We start from the raw sequence: 23,685 nt of genomic DNA on the forward strand, positions 1-23,685 counted from the left end.
TTAAATGAAAGCTGACATAATGGATGTCTGTTTGCAGCTGATTTTAAGCTAGGATTTATATGTTTGGGCAGTGTTACTTGTGGAGATAAGACTATGGAAGAAATGCTTTAGTCGGTTACAAGTAACATCCAACTTTAAACCAAACAGAACTACCTTTATGTAGGAATGACTAGACTGGGTTTTGGAAAAAATAACAGCCCCCAAACCTTTGCCCATGTCTAGACTTGAGCTATGACCAAACCCTTTTTAAGGTTCTAAAAAAGTTAGGTAAGTTTGTCCATTTTGGCACATCACCATGGTTCTGAGTTCCTGCAGGGAATGGAAGGGTTGAAACACTACTAATTAAAAAAAAAAAAAGTTGCTCCTGTGATATTCTTAGCCAGGTTTGAAAGTGGGGGTGCCAGAAATCTTGCAAGAAAACTTGGTAAGGTTTTGCAGGTTCAGGGATAGATCCACAGCTGGTATAAACTGGTGTAGCTCAGACTTTGAAGACATTTTTCTGATTTACGGCAGCTGAGGTCAAGACCCTGAGAATGTTCCATTAGCTAAGCTTCAGATAAGCATCCACATCTTGGGATGCTTCTATCACGTGAGACCTGGAAGTTTTTAAGACTTGCTTAGTGCTATTTTTTAAATACTGTTAAGATTTCAATACAGGTGTCAAAAGACTGGAGAAACAAGATTGCAACTCCATTCTTACCTTATTTTATTGGCATCTCGATATTGGCAGCCCATGAGGTTCCAGAATATCACACTCTTGTCCTGGATTGACTGCTTCCCAGAAGGGCCACTTATGGACACAAAACAGGTTTAAATTTGAATTTATTTTGGCTGATAATTTATCTCAGTTTGACTAATGAAAAAAGATTCTTTTCTGTGTGGTTTTTGTGGGTTTTTTTGTCATTTTAAAAGAGAAACTTAAACAAAAGGGGGGGAAATAACAATGGAGAAACAATCAATCAAGTAGGAAATTTTCCTAAAGATGATTCCAAATGGCAGCTTATGGCCTTAGATATAAACACTGTATTTACCAACAGTTCAAAATGAAGTCTATAATCCACGCACGCTTATTTTTGTAATAGTTCTTTTTATTGCAAGCTATAGACAGACATTTGAATGCATGCAACACAATGTAGTTCACAGGTATAAGTGAATGCCAGCACACTTCAAAAGCTTTTAGACATACAAGTCCAAAATCACAAGTATTTAAGCTATGCTAAACTAAATTAGATGGGAGAATGGTGTGTGTGTGGGGGGTGGGGGTGGGCAGGGAAAGAGTGGAAATAAGTGAGCAATGAGCTATATTTGTCAGTTTAAACTTATGCAGATTTTCAGTGTATGTGAGGAATAGTAACTATGTATTAAAGCCTACATTTTCTGAGGGCAGGTAATGGTAATGCTGCTTGCCCTTCCTTGAGATGAATCTTACCTTGAGCACAAGGGGGCTCATTGGCATAAGATGCAATCCCTGCTCCAGTACTATTGCATCTAGCCCATTGAAATAATGTACTTGGAAGATGTATATTACTGGGGGAGGGGGTTGTTTTTCTGAGAGACAAGAGAAAGTTTGTAAAATCCACAGTGAAAGCTCTGCCAGTCGGTTCTTCTGTATCTCAGGAATTCAACATGGGGGGGGGAGAAAAACAGGATGGGATTTTTTTAAGCATTTTTGACAATCAGATGCAGAAAGTACAGCCGTTTTTCCCAATGAAACATCGGAAAGCTAAACTAACAGATCCTCCAAATCCTTAGACAGACACCTAACCCAAGTTAGCAAAATAGACAAAAATCCTAAAGAAAACCAGTGGTGCTTTGAAGGACGACAAGGCAATATTCAAGATCTCGCATCACCACGCAGCTTTTTAAAAGAAACCCCCAGGAAAGATACCCTCCTTGTGCAAAACATCAAATTGCCATTAAAGTGAATGCAGCTGTGATGATTTACATTGCCTGAGGATCTGGCCTCCTGAATTTAGAGAGATTTATCTGCAGGTCCCATGGGTTCAAGACAAAGGAGATTATATTCTTTCTCCACAAATATTTTCCAGTTCATTTTTTTTGCTCTCCCCCACCCCCAAATACCCCAAACAACCCAAAACTAATGCTTCACACAATTTTTATAGGACCTTTGAGGACCTAGAATTTTTAAGTAATCTTTTTTGATGATTTTAGACAGACCATTAAGCTGAGGATAAAAGTCCCTGTGTTCAATATCTGGATACATTAAGCATTAGGCTTCAAATTTACAGCTTTCATTTTGACAAGGAAAATGGCACGTTTGGTCTCGAGTGCTACCTTGAACTGTTTTTCAACACTGAGACAGGGAGGAGGTCTCTACAGCAGCAGCAGTGGCGACTGCTCTTGTGGTATGTACACAAAGGTGGGGGACAGGCGGCACTGCTGCCCATCTCGAAAGGCAACTTCAATGTGTTTTTAAAGAAAAAAATTATCTGGGTTTGTGGGAGGTAGAAAGCAAGTGGGATGCTGTAGCTGACTGCAACAGTGTGGCTTCCCCCTATCACGTGGATGAGTGTGTGTGTAAGTAAGTAAGTAAAATTAGGAGCCCCACCTGAATGATTCAGCTGAGATATCTTTGGAGGTTGGAATAAATTAGGGCTTTGATTTGAGCCATCACTGGTGGGATTATTCCAAAATGCCTTCCTCCCTACGACACACACAGACAAAATGATATTTTGGCACACAAAAACCATCTTGGGTTTTGCTGCCTCTCTGTTTGAAAGAGAGGTTGCAAAACCAGACCCATTTATCTGAAGCTCCCTTAGTTTGAGGAGCTTGGATAAAATAAGACTAAGTCAGGAATTTCGAGGACTTTAAGGGCTTGGCTACACTTGCAGGTGTAGAGCGCTGGGAGTTAAACCAGCCCCCGGAGACCGCAGCAAGGAAAACACCACAGTGTGTTTACGCTGTCAGCTGCAAGCGCACTGGTGTGGCCACATTAGCAGCTCTTGCAGCACCACAAAAAGCAGTGCATTGTGGTAGCTATCCCAGTGGGCAAGTGGCTGCAGCATGCTTTTCAAAGGGGGGGGGTGGAGTGTGACAGGGAGTGTGTTGTGTGTGTAGGTGGGGGGAGGAACAGTGTGTTTTGAGGGGCAGAGAGTATTTCAGCATGCTGTCTTATAAGTTCAGACAGCAGCAGACTTCCCCCCCCCCCACACTCTCACAGCAGCAGCATTCCACAGTAATGGGTTGCTTTGTCCCAGAGCAGATAAGCAGCCGGCTGTCAGAAACGGAGCTTTGAAAGGGGATATCTGCATTCCTACAGCTGAGTTCAAAACAATGACAAGAGTGGCCACTTGACCTCAGGGGATTATGGGACGTTTCCGGAGGCCAATCATAGCGCTGTAATGCAACACGTTGTCCACACTGACACCCGTGCATTTCAGCCAGGGCACAGCAAGCTTTATGCTTCTCATGGAGATGGATTACCAGGAGCGCTCCAGCTGCAGAGGCCAGGCGCTCTAAGTGCCTTGCCAGTGTGGACACTTCAGGAGTTAGGGCGCCCGGGGCTGATTTAACGTGCTCTAACTTGCAAGTGTAGCCAAGCCTTTAGTCAAGGGAGGTTGTATCCATGGAAGAAAAATGTGTTGACACACAGAAATATTTTTGGTGGGAAGAGAAGAAATCCAATGCATTCCAGTCTAATGTAGTAATGGATCAAGACTGATTTTATGTATAATATGTTGGTGTTTCTCCTTTTGAGCCTTAATCCTGTAAGCACTTACTACCGGGTTAGTGAACTGCTTACCACCCTGAGTAGTTTCAGGATACATCTAAACTACAGTTGAAGGTGTGATTTGTAGCTCAGGAAGGCAGACATGTACTAGTTTTAATCTAGCTAGCTCACTAAAAATAGCAGTGAAAATATGGCAGCATTCAGTCTTCAGCACTGGCTGTACAAGCTCACCTGGTCCCCCTGAGTATGTACTAGCTAGTGTTCCTAGCCTGCCCTGAAACCAGGGCTGCTACATCTTCATGGATGTTTTTATCAAGATGACTAGATTAGAGCTAACACAGTGGGGCCTATACACACTGCAAATCACACCTTCAATAGCAGTGTAGACATAGGCTCATAGACTTGGTGGAGCTATTCATGGAAGTAACCCTTTCATCTAGTAATAGGTGTTTTCAGGATCAGGCCCTTAATTTAGGAAATGCGCTAAAGTGCGTCAGTTCAAAACTGTGTCTTGATTGTAGAAATCCAGGCAGACCTGCCAATCTACATCAGAATGTGCAACTAGGTCGCTTTCTTATAAAGCTTAATTTTAGTGAGCCCACTTTCTGAAAACAACACTTTTGATACTGTATGTATTGGAGAAACTGACTGAATCACAATCTACTTCCTTCTGCTTTCCTGAAGTCAATAGAGTTAAATTGGTGTAAATAAGAGAGTAGAATTTACCCCCTTGATTGATCTTCATCCAGATTAATCTGCATTCAAAGTGAAAGTAGAACTGAAAATCAACATGGTCGTAGAAAAATGCTTGGGAATTTTCCCATTTGAGCAGAGCTAGCAACAGTACCAACACGTGTCCTGATAATGGTCCCAACTCCTGAGGCGCAAAAGTTGTACCAGCCACAAACGGAGTATCCCAGAAAGCTCTGAAGAACCTACAAATCTCTATCCTGCCTAACTGTAGGAGACAACACATGATCAGTTTATGTAAATGCAAGAAGCATATGACTGGATTGCTGGCATTGGTCTGCTTTTATTGTTCATGTTTTTAACTTGAAGTGTCTTGTGATGCATCTGAGACTTGAAAAGAAGAACAGTAACAAAAGGAGTTGTTGTCTATTTGTTTGTATTTTTTAAAAAAAATTTTCATGGGCAGTAAATAACTCACTCAACACAAGTACACTAGGCTGTTGTGTACGATTCTTTGTGGTGTGAGCTGACCTATCACCACAAATACCCCTCACATGTTTCTCAGAGACATTAAATGAGAAAATAACATTGCAAGTCACAAGAGAGTGAGTCATAACATGGTCAATTAAACAGGCTTAATTCCAGTGGGACTCATGGGTGCTTGTCTTCCTACAGGGGCAAGATTTATGGAAAGCTGTGGGTTCAAGTCTTCGAGCTGGATTTTGGCTCCTAGTTTTTGTTGGTTTTATGACTATTTGCATATGAAAAACTATGTTCTGAAGGAGTTGGGATTGAGAGTATGTATGAGTAATTTAGGGTAAAGAAACGTTATAGCATTGTTGTAATTATCCTGCAAACAAGTATTATAAACCCAGGAAATTAAGCAGCATAATTAAGGTTAAACATTGAAGAAATCTAAACATATAAAGCTACAGAAATGCACACTTAAGTCATCCATAACAGCCTTAAGTCTGAAGTGACATCTTGGGCAGGAGAGAGAAGTGTAATGGTCAGGGATGATGTCCCTAGCCTCTGTTTGCCAGAAGCTGGGAATGAGCAATAGGGAATGGATCACTTGATGATTACCTGTTCTGTTCATTCCCTCTGGGGCACCTGGCATTGGCCACCGTTGGAAGACAGGATACTGGACTAGATGGGCCTTTGGTTTGACCCAGTATGGCCGTTCTTAGTGTGTGAAATCCTGGCTCCATTCATGTCAGCTGAAATTTTGCCACTAACTTGAGTGGAGCCAGGATTTCACCCAATGGTCTTTAAAAATCCAGGAGTACAAACAATATTATGCATTTATCATAACTGTACAGTTACTGCATGGCATCATCCCTCCTTTTAAGTTTATTTGGAGCCTAACTAATTTGTCTCTCCTAGTACTTATACCCTTCACATACTCATAGGCACTCATTCCGCTACTTGGTGTTTAGCCAGCTGAGCCCCTTTTTAGAGCTGGTCTTCATTTGCTGACATAAGAGTTCCATCTGCAAAAACTAGTCTGGCAAACCTGAAATTTCTGAATTTATAAAACAGTCCTGTTCAGCAAACTTTTGTTGACTCGTGAGCAGGGTTCCAGCAGAGCTCTGCCTGCCAGGGTAGATTTCCAATGGAAACCTACTTGGTTGGTTCCCTGCCAACTTGCCTGGTGGGCTGCTGCACACCCCAAGCTTCAAGGGTCCAGGACAGCCCTGCCATATGGACTGCTTTGAAACCAGGAATCCTGGGTTTCCAAGGTCCGCAGATCCAGTGCAGCCCTGCCATGTGGATTGCCCTAGTGCTGGGGACCCGAGGGTTCCAGGGTCCGTAGCTCTAGGGCAGCCCTACCATGTGGACTGCCCCAGGCTGTGGATCCCTGGGCCTCCAGACTCCTAAGCCAACTGGGTCCCCAGGCTGTCTGCTCAGGAGTCACGCAGCCCAGGGAACCAGTTGGCCCAGAGGTCTGAAACCCCTGGAGTCCATGTCATTCCCCTGCAGCAGAATTTTCAAAATGAAATTTGAGGTGGATTTCTGGCTCAGAAGAAATTTTGAAAAGTTTGGTTTTGGTCAGATTGAGAATTAGCCCAAATTCTGAAATATCAATATTTCTCGCAAGCCAGAAATCTGGATCAGCTCAAATGATTTGTACTAATTTCAATCAGCTCAAATGATTTGTACTGTAACTTCATTGACTTCAATAGATTCATTTTGCTTTTTGAACCTTACCCGATCAGTAAAGCTGAGTTTTTTGTTGCAGTCACACCCAGAGGTCTCATCCCTCCAGCTCTTTAGTTGTTTTCTCTCCGTCAGACTGTATACGTACACACGCTAGGCAGAAAGCCCTATTCTCATCAATTTACCAAAAATAATCAAGATGGCTGGTTTGAACCTGCATTAGGGCCTGATCCTGATAGATGCAGAGCACTTGAGCACCCCCTGAGCCCACGTTAGTTACCAGAAAATGACTGAGTGAGTTTGGATAAAGTCAACTTTTTAATCCCCTCCTAGTCCACTTTAAATAAAGTAACAGGTATTCCCCATATTCAACAGATGAATCTGCTGAGCAGTGGTATGTAAGAGATGCATATGCAGTGAACCAAACTGCACTCTGCTACACCCCTGGAGACCCTTGGCCATCAACGGGTTTGCAGTGGCATTGCTGAGAGCACAGTTTAGGGCAGCACATAACATGCAGGTGTTTGAGCTTTGCACTTCTAGATTTTGCACAGTGATAGAAAGTTATGTTGAGTGCTCGTGTTGTTATATGTAGTGCAGTAGTGCCAGTCAGAATCAGTGGCCCGTTGCACTTGGTGCTGTACAAGCACAAAGAAATAGATAGTCCCTGTCCTGAAGAGCTTAACAGATCAAATTTTCAAAAACACCTAAATCCCTTTTCAAGAGTGACATAGGCACTTAGGTGCTTAAGTTCCATTGACTTTCAAGTCAGTTTTGAAAATGAGACTTAGACTTTTAAGTTACTTAAGTGCTTTAGAAAATTTTACCTACCATCCAGTTTAAGAAAGGATTTTACTGGTGGGTGGAATAAACAATGTTTAGTGTAGCAGGAACATTAGGGTAACAGCAACATATCCAGCTTGATGGTTCTAAGTCATCTAAAACCATTGTGTTGTAAAATAGAGGTATCTGCAATCCTCACTGACCATCCACCTAGCCATTGTCATTTGGCAATTTCCTACCAGCCATCATGGTAGAAGTAACTCTTGTTGAAGGATTTGAAGGAGGAGATGGAAGTGGCCTTATGGATTAGTTTGGAGAGGGTGTTTGATACAAAAGGTTGATCATGGTGGGAAGGACGGGTGGTGAAGCTGGCAATATTGGTGAGCTGGAAGGGACGGGATGGCAAGAAATCAAGAGGATGATGGATGATACCTATATGGAGGGGGAGGAGAGAGTAGTCACATGGGATTGAAAGAATCGGGATCAGGAAACAAGATCCGTAATACCCCCATCATGGTCTTTTTAGTGTAATTCGGAGGGAAGGAATGTAAGATAAATGGGAGGCTGCTGTAGGAGAGAAAGAGTGCAGAGGCAGTGTCAGAAGGGGAGACCTTGGTTTCTGTGAGAACAGGATGGAAGGGGCAGGAAATTGAGGTCATGGATGGCTGTGATCTTTCTGAGACTGCATGAACATTCCTGAGAGATCCGGAGGTGAGAAGTGGGAGATTGGAGAAGGTTTGAAGGGAAGGTCCAGGAGGATGGAGTTGGGGGTGAAGAAGAATGCAATATGAAATGTATACTCTATAATGGGCAAAATGCAAACTAGGTGCTGCCCCATGATTCTGGCTATACTATATTTCTTTAACTTCAGCAGGATTTAAGCATGTGCTTAAACTTAAGCATGTACTTAAGTGCCCTTCCTGGGTAAGAATGTTTTCCTACTCAGGGCCAGTAGTGTTGATGGAAACTGACCCTGCCATGTGTATTGTAACCCTGATCCATGTCAGATGACTGAGGCCAGGAAATAAATAGCAGTCTCTCTTACCAGTGTGTCTGTGTGTCATACTCTTATTATAACAACCAGCATGAAACCCTGTTGTTTTTTAGGAATTGTGTTTTCTGTACAGAACTCCAGTGTCTCTAGTCATAACAGCAGAAGGAGTTGTAGCAGCAACAGCATGCCCCCCTGTAATTTCTATTTGGATGAAGTTACCAAACTGCGTGAAGCAATGGGGAATTGAATCTGTAGTTGCCTATTTATTTATTTTTTTCTTATGTGACTATATCTTCTCCCATTGGATTCAAGATTACATTATAGTTCTGCTTAGGCCAGAAGGGTGAGGTGATTGAATGAAGTTTCAGTGAAATATCCAAGAGCTCAAACAAGTGGAGGAATTACAAATTACAAAAGAAAGGGCATTTTTAATGAGAAGCTGGTGCGGGAGGAGGGAGGTGAGGAAATGAAAATCTTGTGCATATTTTGGAGTCGGGGGGAGAGAGAGAGAGAGACCCACAGTCACCAGTAATTTGTGTTTATAGTACTTTTCATCTAGGGGCTTCCCAACACTTTACAAATTGAAGTTAAAATAAGCTTCACTATTATCTCTGTGAACTAAGGAGTATTCATCTGGTTTATATATGGGTAACCTGAAGCATAGAGGCTAAATGACCAGGGTCACACTGTGATTAAGGCATAGAGCCAGGAACAGAATCCAGTATTAACTTCTGTTCCTTGCTATAATCACTAGACCATACGGCCTCTCAATGAACACAACTGCTTTCTTCAATCAAGTTCCTACTTAAATATTTAGCGTGGGATTTTCAAAGGAGTTTAAGGGAGTTAGACACTCATATTCCATTGAAATTCAAGTCCCTTAGGCTTCTTTGAAATGGCTGTTCTTACCCTTAAAACTAGCATATGTACCATTTGTTCAGGCTGATGTAAAATGAAATCTCTGCACTTAGAGATTAGACAATGCTTTGCTATGATACAGGCTATTAGCCAGATGTCTTTGATGGGCACATATTGAGAGGGACAACTCACCAAGTCCACTGCCACTGGTGAGGCACTTCTAACATTACATTTGTATTTTTGTTTTGCTTTGTTTATTCCCTCATCTCCTGTTGTTACAGATGCCACATTACCTGTCTCAGTACTAGAGAGACATGACAAAATGTCTACCCAGATGCAAATGATAGAAGCAAAGATAACTTCTGATGAAAGGAATAGACTGAATTATGCAGTCTTTCTCTTGGATCAACCCAATGGCTCGGTGGTGGGGACATTGTATGGTGAACACACCCGGGTTCACCTCTGTGTGGACCATTATGGTCTGGGTATTCAGAAGCTGGATATGACATTTTTTGCCTTTAAGAGAGGTTAGGGATGTGTGTGAGAGAGAGGATTGTAATGCATTGCTCATGATCATTCTCTTGGCTGGCTTACAACAGCAGAGAAACTGCAAAGGAGACATTCCTTTTCCTGCTGGGCCAAATGACATAGCCTGAAGCATGATTTGCCTATAGGATGGCAGGGAGGAGAATGAGGACATATGGGGGGTATGAAAATGAGAGTCAAGGAGGCAGTGGAAGATGATAATGACTTCCACACAACCCAGCAAAAATTCATAAGTAGCAATCTTGAAGGAATTGAAAAATGCTCAGTTGGTAGAAACCCTAGTGAGGGCAAAGAAGTCTGAGAGGGAACCCACTTTCTGATACTTGAGGTCAGGACTGAAAATTAGAAAGAACAAGGAAGAGAAAACTAATATGGAAGTCTTGAATGAACACATTAAGACTGAGTACTAGGCTAAGGAACCAATAGCATGGCTGGATTAGTGCCATTAAACTTAACTAAACACTCTCATAGTTTCCAGTTTCAGCACACACAGGGTTGTATGGCACTTGGAGTAGATTCCTCTTGGGAGTTGGTGTCTGTATTAGTTGCTCCAAAATCCTGGTAATGAACATGGAGGGGATACTCTCTGGACATTATTAAAACAGCAGCCTCTTCTTTAATTTTAACTTCACCCCTCTAAATTCAGCAGATACTGCATGTCAGCTAGTGGACAGATGTCAATACAAACTGGTAGTTACAAGGTTTAACCTCTGTGTAATGGCACCCACATTTCATCAGACCATTCAGCACATCTCTCCTTTCTGTTTCTTTTCTGTATGTAAAATATTTAAAGGCTTTTTTTTCCTTCAAGGAGGTTGAACACTGTAATATCATTTTTGTTCATGGACCAGTGAACACTCCAGCTTGTCAGTATTCAAATTACTATCAAACTGTTTAGTACCTGTCTAATTAAAACAGAACTCACTTGCTGATCCCTTCATGCTAAAGCAAATTAAATCCTAATAGGAAAAGTGATATATCATTTAGATCAAAAGAAAATGAATAACTATAACATAACCACCTCCCTCACCATCTTTTTTTTCTTTTACAAGAAGTTGGGGAGGGGAATGGCAGGTGATGCTTGCTCTCAAACAAAAGCATATGCATCACTGTAGTCTTCAGACAGCTCCTAGTGTTAGCAAAAAAAGCCTTCACTTGTAAAGAGGATGGAAATTTCCATCGCAAAAGGGGAGGATGGTACAGGGGTTTGGAGAAGGGGGAAGGGCAGGGGAAAAGAGGATGGATTAGAAAGAGAATATATCCCTGCAATGTTTAAAACTGAATGGAGAGTTTTTCACCATTACATCATCTGCAGCAGGAGGGGTGATCTTCCTTGGAATTCCCGGTACTCTTTGTTTGGCACCATTAAATTGTGCAAGTTTCCTAGGGAAAGGGGCCACCCTAGTCTGATACTCTTGGGTTATTGATAAAAATAGAACAGAGAATATCTCCTTGTTTTCATTCTATCTTAACAGCTCTTCCAAGTGGAGAATGGTCTGTTCTTCTTCCATTAACAAAGGGTCCACTTGTCCTGGGGTACTGACTTGTTCTATGAGGCCTTCAATTCTTTGCCTTTTCTTTCTCCCCTTCCTCTGACCCTTCGTCTTGCTGAGTTGTAGCATGTTGCCTCTGGCTAGGAATACTAATGAGCATCTCCTTTCAAGAGCTTATGCAGATTCCACTCTGTGAATCAGCTGGCAAGGGATGCTGTCCAAGTAACTTACTTAGAGTACTGCCCAGGGGCAGAGTGTATTGCTGCATGGCATGCCTCATTCCCTGGCCTGAGAATAAAAGGTCAAAGAGTCTATTTTCAATTCAGGGGCTCCTATGGTATGGAGGAAAGGAGTACTTGTGGCACCTTAGAGACTAACAAATTTATTAGAGCATAAGCTTTCATGAGCTACAGCTCACTTCATCGGATGCATACAGTGGAAAATATAGTGGGGAGATTTTATATACACAGATAACATGAAACAATGGGTGTTACCATACACACTGTAACAAGAGTGATCAGGAAAGGTGAGCTATTACCAGCGGGGGGTGGGGGAGGAACCTTTTGTAGTGATAATCAAAGTGGGCCATTTCCAGCACTTTACAAGAACAGTAGGAGGGGAAATAAACACGCTTCCTCAGCTCTCGTCCCCTAATGCCCCTACTCTACTTGTGCTACATTGATGACCTCTTTCAGAGTTTCAGAGTAACAGCCGTGTTAGTCTGTATTCGCAAAAAGAAAAGGAGTACTTGTGGCACCTTAGAGACTAACCAATTTATTTGAGCATAAGCTTTCGTGAGCTACAGCTCACTTCATCGGATGCATACTGTGGAAAGTTTAGAAGATCTTATTATATACACACAAAGCATGAAAAAAATACCTCCTCCCACCCCACTATCGTGCTGGTAATAGTTTATCTAAAGTGATCACTCTCCTTACAATGTGTATGATAATCAAGATGGGCCATTTCCAGCACAAATCCAGGTTTTCTCACCCCCCCCCCCACACACACACAAACTCACTCTCCTGCTGGTAATAGCTTATCTAAAGTGACCACTCTCCTTACAATGTGTATGATAATCAAGGTGGGCCATTTCCAGCACAAATCCAGAGTTTAACAAGAACGTCTGGGGGGGGGGTAGGAAAAAACAAGGGGAAATAGGCTACCTTGCATAATGACTAAGCCACTCCCAGTCTCTATTCAAGCCTAAGTTAATTGTATCCAATTTGCAAATTAATTCCAATTCAGCAGTTTCTCGCTGGAGTCTGGATTTGAAGTTTTTTTGTTGAAAATAGCGACTTTCATGTCTGTAATCGCGTGACCAGAGAGATTGAAGTGTTCTCCGACTGATTTATGAATGTTATAATTCTTGACATCTGATTTGTGTCCATTTACTCTTTTACGTAGAGACTGTCCAGTTTGACCAATGTACATGGCAGAGGGGCATTGCTGGCACATGATGGCATATATCATATTGGTGGATGTGCAGATGAACGAGCCTCTAATAGTGTGGCTGATGTTATTAGGCTCTATGACATCTACCAATGTGATATATGCCATCATGTGCCAGCAATGCCCCTCTGCCATGTACATGGGCCAAACTGGACAGTCTCTACGTAAAAGACTAAATGGACATAAATCAGAAGTCAAGAATTATACCATTCAAAAACCAGTCAGAGAACACTTCAATCTCTTTGGTCACTCGATTACAGACCTAAAAGTGGCAATTCTTCAACAAAAAAACTTCAAAAACAGATTCCAACGAGAGACTGCTGAATTGGAATTAATTTGCAAACTGGATACAATTAACTTAGGCTTGAATAAAGACTGGGAGTGGATGTGTCATTACACAAAGTAAAACTATTTCCCCTTGTTTATTTCCCCTCCTACTGTTTTTGTAAACTGCTGGAAATGGCCCACCTTGATTATCGCTACAAAAGGTTTTTTCCCTGCCCCCCCCACCCCGCTCTCCTGCTGGTAATAGCTCACCTTTCCTGATCACTCTTGTTACAGTGTGTATGGTGACACCCATTGTTTCATGTTCTCTGTGTATATAAAATCTCCCCACTATATTTTCCACTATACGCATCCGATGAAGTGAGCTGTAGCTCACTAAAGCTTATGCTCTAATAAATTTGTTAGTCTCTAAGGTGCCACAAGTACTCCTTTTCTTTTTATGGATACAGACTAACATGGCTGCTACTCTGAATCCTATGGTATGGCTGGCTTAGACAGAGCATTGAAGGATTCCTTAAAGAAAAAATGAGGAAAAGCTTTTACAAATATACTTAAAGGCAAGGGAATGGGTGGCTCAGGGCTTGGTACTGGACTGCAGAACCTTTTAATTTTATGTTGCTGGTTCAAATCTAGCCCAAGTGAGAAAATAAGTAGAAAATGTAACCATATGAGAACTTGTACCTAGCCAATATGAAATGAATTTAGTGGTCTCAGTGCAGTTCTGAGTGGACAGTTGTCCACATTACAGATTTTCTAGTTCAATTGGGCAACCTTCTTGAGAGTGACAGATGAAGTGTCAAGAGCTAAATGGGCCAGGTAAGTAGAACACACCAGAGAAACCATGGAGTGGCAGTTGTCGGAAATTGTGTACTTCCTCTGTTATGTGGATTAAAAAACTTCATTCACCAGTGACACTGTAAATAGAGTTATCTGTACATTTCCGAACCTAAAAAAGGATGTACTTTGAGTTTATCTCTAAATATGGGTGGAAGGTTTAGTTTTTTTGGTGGACAAGGAGGGTCTGATCCACACTGTTTTGCCTATCCGTAGACTTAAAAGAATGTAAAGACTTTTATAATGATGCCAGGGATTGAAAAAGTCAGTAGATAAATTTTATATATATTGCTGGTGAGGGAGAGAAATGATGGTCCAATGCTAGCCTGGGTTATGGGAGACCTGTGTTCAATTGCCTGCTCTTCTACCAACTTCCTCTGTGACCTTGGGCAAGGCACTTAGACTACGTCTACACTTTGAGCTGGAGATGTAGTTTCCAGCTCAGATAGACATGCCCACGCTAGCGCTGATTGAGTGAGAGCACTAAACATAGAAAAGTAGCTGCAGCAGTGTGAGTGGCAGGACTGACTGGTCACCTGAGTACATGCTTTAGGTTTCAGATGGGATTGTACTTGGGGGCAGTTAATTTGTCACACCCTTATTGATACACTTCTGTTTTTAGCACATCAACTCAATGAGAGGTAGTCTACTCAAGCTGGAAATTGTACCTTAGTCTCTCTGTGCCTCAGTTCCCTGTCTGTAAAATAGGGATAATACTGCCCTACCACCCAGGGTGTTGGGTAGAATACATACATTAAAGGATTTGAGGTCCAATACTGCAGGGATCAGGGCCATATAAATAGCTAACATTGAGTCTGAAAACTAAACTTTTCCAAATCACAGGATATGGAGTCAGGGTATCCTGGTTCTTCCCCTGGCAGAGTGGTCACATGCAAGTCACTTAGTCTCTCTGTTTCTGCATCTGTAAAATGGGAGTCATCTACTTTTATCACAGTGTTTTATAGTATTTTATTAAATTTTTAATAAACTACAGTCCCCTGAGCATATTGGCAGGATATTGCCCTAGAAATAAAAGTTATTAAAATTATATTGATAACGTTTTATTTTGTAGCCATGTCGCTGCCTGGATCTTAGAGTGACAAGGTGGGTGAGGTAATATCTTTTATTGGACCAACTTCTGTTGGTGAGAGAGACATGCTTTCAAGCTACATAGAGCTCCTCTTCAGGTCTGGGAAAGGTACCAAAGCCATGTCTACACGAGAGAGCTTTCAGGGGCACAGCAATATCGATGCAGCTGTGCTGCTGTAAGATCTCTTGTGTAGCTGCTCTATGCTGACAGGAGAGAGTTCTCCTGTCCACATAATTAAACCATCCCCAATGAGCAATGGTACCTATGTCAGCAGGAGAAACTCTCCTGACGACGTAGCGCTGTGCACACTACCCCTTATGCCGGCATAATTTATGTCTCTCAGGGCATGGAATATTCACACCCCTGTGTGACATAAGTTTGCTGACATAGCCTAAGAGTGTCACAGCCGAATATAAGATCAAACAGATACTTTAGCATAAGTAGTTAGCTTACATTTTAAGGCAGTGGTCTCCAAAGCGGGGTGCACACACCCCAGGGGGTGCGCAAGACGATCCATTGGGGGCCACTGGAGCAAAAGGGTGGTGCCGCAGGAGGAGCACCGCGGGGAGTGGGGGGAAGGGGGCGGCTGGAGGAGCGCCGCCCTAAGATTGGCTGGAATGCCGCCCCTTACAGCGTGCCGCCCTAGGCACGGGTTTCCTACGCTGGTGCCTGGAGCCAGCCCTGCGCGGTATCCTGAGGGAAGGGTGGGAGTTCCACAGCGCAGAGGGGTTGATGGGGCTCCCTCACTCGTTCGTTCGCTTTCAGCGTATTGCAGTTTACGTGTGTCCGGTGAAATGGATTTACGGATTATATTATCTAGTTTTAACTAAACTAACTCTCATAAAATGGACAAGTGGCTTAAAAAGATTCCTGCAAAGAAACCGCAGATTGAAGATAATACTAATAATGCGAGCACAAGCGAACAACAAGAAAATGGCAGAGCCGACAGTTCTCCTACTCCTAGTACGAGCTCTTCATCAGCCACATTACGAGGTAAAAACAATGATGATCTAATCAGATCTGACAAGAAGTCGGCCAATAAAATTCGAAATTATCAAGAAGACTATTTGAAATATGGATTTACATCCACTATCGTTAACGATGAACCTCATCCTAAGTGTATATTGTGCCTTGAGATATTAGCTAATGATAGTATGAAGCCATCACAATTCGCAAGACATTTGAAAACTAAGCATCCAGAAAATGAAGACATACCTCTACAATTTTTTCAGCGATGTTTAAAGTCATGCAATACTCAATCCAGTACTTTACAAAATTTCACCAAACTTAATGATAAATGTTTAGAAGCCTCTTTTGAGGTTTCTTACTTAATAGCGAAAGACAAAAAGCCACATACCATTGGGGAAACACTCGTTCTTCCTGCCGCGGTAAAAATAGATGAAATAATACATGGAAAACAATATGGCGACAAACTAAAATGCATTCCTTTGTCAGCAAATACTGTTGGAAGACGCATAGAAAACATTGCTGAAGATTTGAAGAAACAAGTATTAGAACACATTACGCAGTGTGGGAGGTTTGCTATACAGTTGGATGAAAGTACAGATGTTTCTAACACGTCTCAACTTATGGTATTTGCTAGATTCTGTTTCAATAATGAAATACACGAAGAACTACTTTTTTGTGAGCCACTAAAGGAAAGATGTACTGGAGAAGATATATTCTCAACAGAAAATGACTTCTTTAATAAAAACAGTGTTTTATGGGAAAAACTATGTAAGTGTAACCACTGATGGAGCGGCTGCTTTGACTGGAATAAAGAAAGGATTCCGGGATAAGGTTACCGAGATAGCACCACACGTGAAATTCATTCACTGCATCATTCATAGGCAAGCTATTGCAGCAAAGAAGTTGGAGCCGGAAGTGCACAAAGTGCTACAGGATGTCATTGATGTGGTTAATTTTATAAAAACAAGACCTTTAAATAGTAGAATCTTTGCAATACTTTGTAATGAGATGGGGAGTGACCACAAAAATCTTTTATACCACACAGAAGTTCGCTGGTTATTTCATGGCAAAGTGCTTAAAAGAGTTGTCGAACTTAAAGATGAGTTACACATTTTTCTTTTACAAAAAGACAAGTGTTCCAAATTTGCTGACCTTTTCTATGATGACAAGTGGCTGTCAGTAGTATGCTACCTAACAGATATTTTCGAAAAAATAAACACACTTAATCTGTCCCTTCAAGGCAAAGGTGACGATTTAACAATGAGTGAGAAAATAATTGCTTTTCGAAAGAAACTCGTGCTATGGAGAGAGCATTTTGAAAACAGATGTTTGGAAATGTTTCCATCGTTATGTAATTTTGTTGCCGAAAACGATGTAAGTGTGTCACCTGTAAAAACTCTCATATCTGCACACTTAAAAAACCTTGGAAACAGAATTTTCTAACCTGTTTAAAAATCTTCCAAATGAAGAGTTTCAATGGATTTTGAACCCATTTGTTAAAAATATAAAAACGCAACACCTTCTGATTAGTTTGCAAGAACAATTGATTGACATCAGGGAAGAAGGAAATTTACTAGCCGAATTTCAACAAAAACTTTTGCATAATTGGTGAATGGGATTGAAAAATGAGTATCATGATGTAGTAAGCACAGCCAACAATGCACTTCTTCCTTTTGGATCTACATATCTTTGTGAGGCATCTTTTAAAGCTATGACAGCCATTAAAACCAAGGTGAAAAATAAACTGAACTTAGAACCAGACCTTCGAATCGCTGTATCACAAAGTGTTAAACCAAGATTTTAAAAAATAATGAAGTATATTCAATCACATTGCTCTCACTAAAATATTAATAATAATATTTTTAGTGAGAGCAAAAAGTTTTTTTGTACCGTTAATAAATAAAATTTTAAAAATTATTTTAAAAATATTGTTTTTCATCTTTATCTCATCCTTTTTTAATTTCTATTTTTTGTGTATGTTTTATAATGTACATAATATATTAGTACAGTAGTACATGTATATAATTTATACATAAATAAATATACATATATCGGGGGTGCATGCTCAAAATTTTTTTACTGATGGGGTGTGCAATCAAAAAAGTTTGGAGACCACTGTTCTAAGGGAACATTCAAGGTGAAGTGGCCTGTTAACGCCCCTTTAGTCATAGGACAACCCCCATCCAATCACATCCCAGGGTTTTCCCTAGAGGACCATCCTTATTCCAGCCCCAGATTTCTCCATCTAGAATTTAGTTAAGGTTTGTAGAGCATGTTGAGCATCTCGGAAGAAACTGCTTCTACAAATGCCTAAGTATTATTGCTGTTAACATATAACAACACCAGAATTAAATTACTCCAAGAATATTCATTAATTTGACACCAATTGGCAGGAACTGATCACTATATTGAGGTGTCTCAAGTTATTGTTACTCTTCCCCAAAATGACTTGTTAGAAAGCAGTAAGTAGAAAACTGGATGTAATGATGCCTTTGAAAATATTTAGGGGTTGTATTTTTGATTCACACCCTAATGGCAATTGATGTCAGCAGAATCATACAGGTTAGAGTGTAAAACACCTATTGGGTTACAGCAGTGTAGGACTGTTCCTTACAATATATTCTCAAGTGTTTTGTCTTGTCTAGTTTTAACTTACTCAAACAATTGAGGCTTCTCTAGGGAGTCTTTCCCACAGTCTGGCATACCTCGCCATTAAGAAATATTTCCTTCTGTTCATCCTAAATTTTCCTCTGCTTATTTTTATTCCGTTAGTTCTACTTCATCCCCTGGGAACACTAAACAGTTCCTCTTCCTTACTGGTGTTTACAACCTTCAAATACATGTACATGATTATTGTATCCCTCCCTACCCTTAGTCCTCATGCCTTTCCTCCCCATCTCCTTAATTTCTCCTCCTTAATTGAATCTCTCCAGTTTTGTGACGTCTTTCTGGTATTGGGGCACCCACAACTGAGTTCATTATTTTAGGAGTGGCCTCACCAGTGTCATGTAGAGATAAACTAGTATTGTTCTGATCCATGACATGATGCTTCTGTTTGGGTACTCCAAAACACATTAGCTTCTCTTGCTGTCTTATTTCAGCAGGAGTTCTGATTCCACAAGTTCATGCGCTTAGAGTTAGGCATGTGTATAAGTACCTTGTTGAAGTGGGGCCACATATATGAGAGGAAAAATGGAGCCTTTAGTGGAGGTGAGAGACTCTGCAGGATCTTTGTGGCAGTGGGAGAAATATATTGTCCTGGGCTTGCCATCTAACCCCATTTCATTTTGTGATTACATTATAAGTACCATACCTTATTATTATGGGAAAATATTACTCTTTCCAATCAGTCAAGTGCTTTGCATGGAAACGTGCTAGACTGAGTAGCTGAGGAGGTCTGGTGGAACAATGTGCTTCATATGGTTTTAGGATTTCATCTCACTGGAAGCGGGGAACCTTCAGGACTAATGAAAGCCATAAATATAAAAACACTTTTTGTATCTCTACAGTACCTTTCACTGAAGGATCTCCGAGCACTTAAAAGTATGTTAATTAGTTAAACCTCCCAGCAATCCTGCAGGGGAGGTATGTAGTATTGTACCCATTGACAGATAGATATGTTGATTACATTAAGGCGAAGGACAACATGTTCAAAGTGACCACTGATTTTGAACACCACAGTGTTTGGGTGCCCAATTTGAGTAGGATGTCTCAAGTTGGACATCCAAGATCAGTGGCTGCTTTTGAAAAGTTGAAAATTTGTCTGCATACTGCTTGTTTAACACCCCATAGTGAGTCTCTGGTAGATCTACAAACAAAAGCCTTGAGCCCTGATCCCCAGTTCTGAGCACTACCTAACACTTTCTTCAGAGAAATGTGGTTATGCATTCACCTGACTGCTTTATTTTGCAAGGTTTTATTAAACTCTCCCATTCCTTTTAGTCACTGGTTTGTAATGCACTCTATTAATTCTCTCCTATTAATCGTATAAAATACAACTAACCTCCAAATTCAGGACTGGAATTCCGAACCATTCATTAGGTAGATTAAAGGGAATGTGGTAGGCTTCTGAGGTGACAGTTAAAGCTTAGCAGCAGGTTAGGGCTAATTTTTCATAATCTTTTCTTTTATGCTTTTGTTAATGAAGGATAAATGTTTGAGTCGAGTTATTTAATTCATCTGATCACTCTGAGGAGATTAGTTCTCAGACAATTGTCTTTTCTTTTTCTTTTTTTTAAAGTTCAGGATAAAAAAAAGGTTCAGAGAAAAGTTGTTGCTAGACTTTCTCATAGCAACAAATGGTTCATTTTATTTTTTAAAGGTTATATATAGTGTAAGTCAAGAGGTGCTCATGTGTGATAACCGTCTAGTATTCTGCAGGCTGGGTATGATAGATATCTTATTGTCCTTCTAAACTAAGAGTGGGTAAATGCTGGTAGATTGATTAGGCAGTAATTTTTGTGGGTGTAAGTGGATGAAACTCTGTTGAAGTCAATGGATCTGTGCCCATGTACAACAGCAGGGAATTTAATCCATTATCTTTAATAATAATAATAATTAATAATAATTAATATTTAGCCCCTATATAGAGCTTTTCTGATGAGGATCTCAAGGTGTCTCACAAATATTAAGGACTGGATGGTGCCTTTAGGGTCTTCCTCCTATATTGGTGGTGGTGCAATGCTGCATTGTCCTAGTAGGAGCTCCAGAAAGCACCATGCCTAAGAGAGACACAATTCTTGCTAGAGGCCCTCAGCTGACGGGGAAACATGGCTGCTGTGCTGCTTTTAAGAGGATGCAGCAGGTGCCCCCCTCTTCTGGCAGGGTGGAAAAGATGGTGGAACCGTAGCCCTAATGCCACCCTGTCCTATTAGTTCTCAAGTAAGTGCGAAGACTCTGATCAGGGTTGGCCACTGAGGCAAAGCTCCACGGGAGTAAGGGTGGCAAATTTGGTCCCCGAGTTAAGATTTCTGAGGTTGGCTCATTTTTTAACTCTCTTATAATGAGAGCTTTGGGGGCATGGGGTGTGTCAAATCCTGTGCCCCACTTGTGCACGATTAAAGAGTATTTTAGCTTTTTATTCCCTAACAGAACCCTGAAGATGCTTGGGCCCACTGTGGGCAAAGTTTGTGTGTGTGTATAAAATGGGGGTCAGGCATTAGGGTTGGATGCTTGGAGCTGATTTGGTGGGACAGGGACTGGTGGTAACTGATCTCTTTGCATTATGACTCCCCATTCCTCTGAAAAGTCCTAAGGAAAACAGCCTTTTATAGATGGGGTAACTGTAGAGAGAAATTGAGTCCAATATTACGTCAAAGTTGGGAATAGGAAATGGTTAGTTTGAAGATCATCCTCCTTTTCATACCTACCAGTTACAGTGTCTTTACCTAAAAAATGAGGTCCACCAAGAAGCAGAAGAAACCAGTATAATTTGGGTGAACATCAGATAAACATCTAAATTTGTGGCTTACATCCTTGACAAAAATATACCTTCATCCTTTACATGTTTGCCTATCACTGGCTGTTACATTTCAAAGCTAATAGAGATTTAATTTACATTCCCTGGGCCTGATTGCCCTCTCAGACCAGTTCTACACCAGTTCATCTCCATTGACTTCAATGGAATTACTCCTTATTTATGTGTGTGTGTAAACAGAGAGGAATCCATTTATTTTATTTATTTGTACAATACCCAGGGTGAAGGTCTTATGTACTGTGTGGAAGCTGAATCTAATTTTTGCATCAAGGCCCTCGAGTGTCTGTGACGTTCTGTTGAATTCTGAGTAAAGCGGGAAATTCTGTGACAGCTTCAAGTAAATTCTAGTTCAGTCACTTTTATTGAATTAAAAATGTGTAAATGAGCTATACAATCAGTACAGTAATCCTCGTAGTTTAGGCTACTATCAAATGCAATTCATTTTATGCTTCCCCTACATTTTCAATATGTCAGAGAATTCTGTACTGTTAATGTATAGTTACATTTTAGAAATTGTCATGGGAAATGCTTAAGACTGTGTAGGAGACGTATGAGATTTATGTTACCCAGGAAAGGAAGCAATTTGGGTTTGGGGCATCCAGCAGATGCTATAAGCAATGGGGAGGGGATGTATCTGCTCTCTTCCTCCCCCTTTTGTTTTAGCTCAAAGGTTACTTGACGTTATTTGAGGGGGTTTAAACTCTTTGGCTCAGCTCCTCAAAGGTATGAGTAGGGCCCTTCGTTTTCAATTTTTATTTTATTTATTTTTTCCTGGGAATTTCTTGCTGTTTATTACTACAAAACAACAAAAACAGGTGGAAAAAACTATTAATAATTTTTCTGGGTAAATATCGGGGTTTATTTTGATGGACGGAAGGACGGGAAAAAAGTATTCAGGAGGGAGTTCAATGTGGTTTGCTGCAGAACTAAAACAGAACTCAAAACACAATTCCACTTCTGAGTTTAAGAATATAATATATCTGTAATCCCCAAATAAAACTTTTCATTTGAATATACAGTTTACTGTTGTAGACTTAGAACTGTTAGCCTACAAATATTTACATTTAATAATTGGGCCATACCATTTGCAGAGCATACACTCAACTTCATCCTTTTCTCCTGATTTTGTTTTTTACTTTCAAATACTTCTTTGTGTTCTGAAATGTATTCTGATACTGATTTTCATTTTCTTCCCATTTTAGTGTGTCAGATCTTTAAACCGTTTTCTGCTAACAGCTTGACATGTGTACATGGTGGGCGTGAAATTCATCAGTATGTTCAGATGTGTACACACTTCAGAGTTTGTTTATTGTGTGTATCTTCTAGACTAATACATATCCTTATTTCAACAGGCAGCTTTGCATATACACACATACTAATTTATTATCATAATACATATATCTCGTGTAATGTATTGTATTTTCCTAATAAAACAAGTTACTTTTTATATATTTGAATGATACAAAAGTAGGGTGAAAATCAGGAAAAAAAAGAACAATACTTTTTGTAGAACCTGGTACTTTTTTTTTTGGTAAAAATTGGTTTAAACTGAAAATGAAGGTGCTTAGGTATTAGGCATCTCACTCCCATTGAGGATCTGGTCCCTAGTTCTCTTCCCCAGCTGGATCTGGCTGTCCCACTGTCCCTGCCACAGTATTCAGCTCTGCATCTTGGATCAACACATCAGCTAACCATTTCTGCAATGCCAGTCACAGCTGGAAATAGTTAACAATATTGGCATTTGAATGTTCATAATTAGGTTTCAGATTTAGCCTCCCACTGGGATGAATGGGACTTCTTACAAGTCTCAGAGAGATTCTCAGGAAGATGATTCTTCATTGGTTTATAGTATCATAGAAACATAGGGCTAGGGGGATCTTGAGAAGTCATCAAGTCCAGCCCCCTGCACTGTGGCAGGACCACATAAACTTAGACCATCCTTGACAGGTGTTTGTCCAATTTGTTTTTAAGAGTTTCCAGAGATGGGGACTTCATAACCTCCCTTGGAAGCCTATTCCAGAGCTAAACTACCTTTGGAGTTGGAAAGTTTTCCTAATATCGAACCTAAATCTCCTTTGCTGCAGATTAAGTCCATTAGTTTTTGTTGTACCTTCAGTGGACATGGAGAACAGTTGATCACGGTCTTCTTCATAACAGCCCTTAACATACTGGGAGACTGTCTCCCCCCCGTCTTCTGTTCTCAAGACTAAACATGCCCAGTTTTGTTAAACTTTCTTTATAGGTCAGGTTTTCTAAACCTTTTATCATTTTTGTTGCTGTCCTTTAGACTTTTTTTCAATTGGTCTGCATCTTTCCGAAACTGTGGTGCCCAGAATTGGACACAGTACTCCAGCTGGGGCG

Source organism: Lepidochelys olivacea, assembly GCF_965140295.1.
Source record: "Lepidochelys olivacea isolate rLepOli2 genome assembly, chromosome: 1".
In the NCBI taxonomy this organism is placed as follows: domain Eukaryota; kingdom Metazoa; phylum Chordata; order Testudines; family Cheloniidae; genus Lepidochelys; species Lepidochelys olivacea.